This window comes from Choloepus didactylus, chromosome 8, assembly GCF_015220235.1.
Source record: "Choloepus didactylus isolate mChoDid1 chromosome 8, mChoDid1.pri, whole genome shotgun sequence".
In the NCBI taxonomy this organism is placed as follows: domain Eukaryota; kingdom Metazoa; phylum Chordata; class Mammalia; order Pilosa; family Megalonychidae; genus Choloepus; species Choloepus didactylus.
The window spans coordinates 52,403,392-52,407,984 of record NC_051314.1 but is presented as its reverse complement, the minus strand read 5'-3'; the positions used below and the strand labels follow the sequence as shown (position 1 = coordinate 52,407,984).

Sequence of the window (4,593 nt, the reverse complement as noted above, 5' to 3'; positions counted from 1 at the left end):
TATATTCTAGTTTCTGACTTTATGGATTAATGTCAATGAAAACATTCAGTATGTTATTTCAATTATGTGTGCATTTATTATATTTCTTATCAACCTATGCTATCCTGAAGTCAAGGACGATTACAGTCAGTAGCTACACTTTCACTGTTCAGTTCAGTTTAGATCTGTGAATATATAAAACGCTCAAATATTCATCAAACCAGAATTTTTATATTTAATTTAAAGGAGTAAACTAATCTTTCTCTCTGCCTAGGTATCCATATATTTGATTTATTTTTTTACTATTTTCCTGTTTTTTAAAAACAGCCTGGCTAGGAATTGGTAAATACATCTCACTGCAGGCCTTCTGTTTTTTCACAGAGATCAAATTTTGAATGAAAAATTTCCTAAGTCTAACTTTGAGTAATACTACATTTTTTTAAGTGAACAGAAAGAGAAAAAGTGCTACTTTATTAAAATTCTGAGTTTATTTCATATGTATATTTTTGTCTCCCCACCATTTCCATTTGTCTGACCACCCCTACTACTATGTCCTATCATAATATTACATACATACTTAAAACCAAGCAAAGGGTGGAGTTCCATCTTCAGAAACTAAACAGGCAGTTTGACCAACACATTCTTGGCAAAGGAACCTGGACAACATTTATCAGACACAGTAGGGAAAATTCTCACTCTGCATTATAAAAAGGACAGCCAGATATTAACTGTTACACAAATGAAATAAGACAGAAAATTTTAACAAACTGTTTAAACTATTTTCTTAAAGAGACTTACTTCCTCCACTGCCAGAGATCTTGAATAGCCTCCTGGTCAGTCATCCAGAAGCAATTCTTCACATAATTGATGAATTTGGCTTCCACTTTGGGAAGAGAACCACCTTTTTCTATACTTGCTTGCCTTTTTGCTTTAATGTCTTCCACAGAACTAGGTCCTTTCAGTGTTTTAGGAGTTTTTTCTTGAAGGATTTTTTTTGAAGGATTCTTGACCCTTTGATCTTGGTGTTGATGGTTTTGAGTCTTTTCCATTCTGATTTGATTTCTATGCATTTGGCTGGAGTATCTCGTACAGATTTCTTCACTGGAAGAAAAAGCTCCTCATCATCAAAATCATCATCATCTTCATCTTCATTATCATTGTCATCATCTTCATCAGCAGCAAGTTTTACTTTTTTCTGTGGAACCTTGCTACCACTTCCAGGGGCAGATCACTTTCCAGGTATACTTAAGAGTTTCACATCATCCTCCTCTTCATCTTCTGACTCTGCATCTTCCTCCACAGGTACTAAGTGCTGTCCACTAATATGCACAGGCCCTGAACCACACTTCAATCATAAGACCATGGGTGGTGTTATTTCAAAGCTTCCAAGGGAAACTGTTGTCCGTACAGACATTTTCGAAGTTGCCAGTGTTACTTTAATTGGACTGCCTTCACTGTTCATAGCCTCTGCTTCAACAGTGTGCAATTCATCCTTTGCACCAGCCCCTAAACTGACCGTTCTTAAAGATAACTGGTGCTCATTTTCATCATTATCCACCTTGAAGGGATAATGTTTGTCAGCCTTTAGTTCACAACTGAAAAGGTAGTTCTGAGGCCTCAGGGGGCTTGTGTCCATGTCCATCGAATCTTCCATGGGGTGGTGACATGCACTTAGGTAACAGAGAAGGCGAACGGATATAGACAACCACTGTTCCAGAGAACAGTCGCGCAGGACGGAATCACACCAGGGGCAAGACTACATTTTTATGCACAGATAATAAGGCTCTTATAAGTTAATTAATAATAATTAAAATAACATCCATGGATGATTGCCTCTCCTCCTTTGGGTCTCTGCTTCCTCTTCCTTCATATGACATGGATGATCCTAAAGTTAATTCCAGTCTATGAATCATGATCTTTTTTGCCTGTTTTAGTACTGTCATCCAGCAAAGCCCAGGCAAATTTTGTTACTTATTTTTTTCATATTTTAAAGTTGATTATTAAAACAGATTAAGCAATCTCTGGTATAGACACTGGATTCATTAAGAAAACAATTGCATTATCAGCCATCAAACCCCTTCTGCTGGCGGACAACAGATAGATTCAGGTAGGAGTGCAGTTCCACATCCATCGTGGACATGCAAGCTGGTTTGCAGCATCACCTCTCATCTGTCTTGAGAATTGAATGAAATTCTGGATGTGAAAATGCTTAGCAAGCTCTAAAGCACTAGTCGCATCTACAGGGTTATTATTATTATTAGTTTTGTCGCCAGCTTTATGCTGTGATTATAAGGCCATGGCACTTTTGGTTTAAACAAAATTCCTAGCAATTATCCATCTGAATGAGTTTTAGCATCTTCAGATAATATTGGGGAAGTTATCCGTTTATTCCAATGATGCCGACATTGCTCAAACATGATTTAGAATCCCTTCAAGAGTAGAGGGAGAACCACTGATAATGGTCTATTAAATGCATTGTGATTTAAAGGAAACTTGTCAGTACGGTATACTTGTGTACACTAAAGCTAAATACATAATTTTGGACCTCTAGTCATTTAATAAAGAATGAAGTTGAGATTGAGAACTTAATGTCATGAAAAAAAGAGAATATTTGACATTTTTTGCTTCCTGATATGAATCAGTAAGAAATATACGAAATATGCCTGCCCCCAAAAATTGAATCTGAGTCTGATCAGCATCTACATCTAAATATCAAATTATAGGAAATACAGTGATGATAGGGACATTAAATGACACTGGGATACATTCGTCCAAATCCATAATTTAGGAACTCTGTAGGACAAATAACCTTGTTTCTTAGACAAATAAAAGGATAAGGGGAGGGAGAGGAAAGGAAGATTTTGCTTGGTGAGTATAGAGTATTTGTAAATCAAAATCAAAACAAAACAAAACACACACAAAATGAAAAGGGATGAGAAGAAAAGAGGAAGCAAGATTGTTACAGATTAAAACAGAATTAAGCGATGCATCAACAAATGCTAAGTGTTGAACTTGTTTGGATCCTAATTCAAACAAATCAACTATTAAAAGACATTTATGAGACAATCAGGGAAGTTTAACCCTAATGGGATATTTGAGGATATTAAATTATTTTTTATTTTGAATTTACATGTGATAATGGTATTGTTGTTATATTACAAAAAAGAGCTAATCTTATATCTGAATATATGGAAATATTTACTAGTGAGATGATGTCAAGGATTTTCTTTCATACAGTCCAACAGAGTGAGGTAAAGTGACACGGGAGGGAAGTGAGAGGTGAAACAAGAATGGCAGAATGTTGTAACTGATGAAGCTAAATTGTAAGTGCTTTGGTGTTAATTTTACTATCCAAATTTGTGTATGGTTGAAAATTTCCCTAATAAAATGTTTAAATTAATAGAATAAAGTAGGCAAATAAAGAGAAATAAAAAGAGTGAAGATTTTTCTGGGCCTCACAATAATCCAATTTATAGAAGATAGTGCAGATGCTATGTTTTTAGGTTATAGGAGTTATCCTCAAACTGCTTTTAAAAAAAAAAAAAATTAAATATGCAGCGAGATTCCATTTGCAACCAAGATTCCTAATACACAGAGCCAGCCAAAAGGAATGCTAATGAGCTTCCTTAGTAGTCATATTGGAAGAGAACTAAAAATGTTTCAATCTACTTTAAAAATACCCTGTAAAAGATTTGCTTTATATAGAAATCACTGCTTCCATTGAAGTGCCAATCATTATATTAGACAAAGTTTTCTGTGCTATATGTTAGGCTTATTTATAATCTAAAATAAAATTAAGTGAAGCTGATACATGTAAATATCATTAAGAAAAAATTTTTAAAAATTAGCTAGAAATACTCAAATCAGTGATTTTCAACTAAGGGAGAATTTGCCACACAGGTGACATTTGGCAATGTCTGTAGGCATTTTTGACTGTCATGGCTTAGGGTGGGGAGTGCTACTGGCATCTGGTGGGTAAAGACTAGGGATGCTGCTGAACATTCTATAGTGCACAGGACATCCTTGTCAATTTCCAACCCCCTCCATACACACCCCACAGAGAATTATCCAGTCTAAAATATCAAAATGTCAGTAGTTCCAAGGTTGGGAAATCCTGAATTAAATAACACAAGTAAAACGCAGTCCATCGTTCAGAGATTATTAATCCCTATCTCCCTACCTTTAGATTATCCTGTTGGCATAAAATAATGATGTCTTAAATAATGATCTTAAACTATTACTTTAAATATGAAGTAGTAAAATATTCCTAGATTTTTTCACTTATTTTAGTGATTCTTAAAGTATTACTTACATTGTGTACATTATATGTGAATGTACAGAAAAATGTGTTTTTTATTTTAATTAAATTTGGGGAAACAATATAGTGTATCTCTAAAAAGATCAGTCAATAATGATCGCTTTTCTGGCAAATTAAAAAGTGTTATTTTTGGTCTTTTAAAATTATATTTTTACACTCATTTGGGGTTACTAATTCTTTGATAGCTAGATGAGTTGTAAATGGTAATTTTTCTGTCTGTCAACATGATTTATCAACAAAAAATGTGAAAAATAAGTATTTTAGATGTTCCTAGTTGAAATTTTATTCCATTTTGC

The 4,593-nt window shown here is 34.2% G+C and overlaps 1 pseudogene; it reads right to left on the bottom strand.

Annotated features, from left to right (window-relative positions):
* Window positions 1–773: 773 nt before the first annotated feature.
* Window positions 774–1,633, bottom strand: LOC119542215 (annotated as a pseudogene).
* Window positions 1,634–4,593: the final 2,960 nt, after the last annotated feature.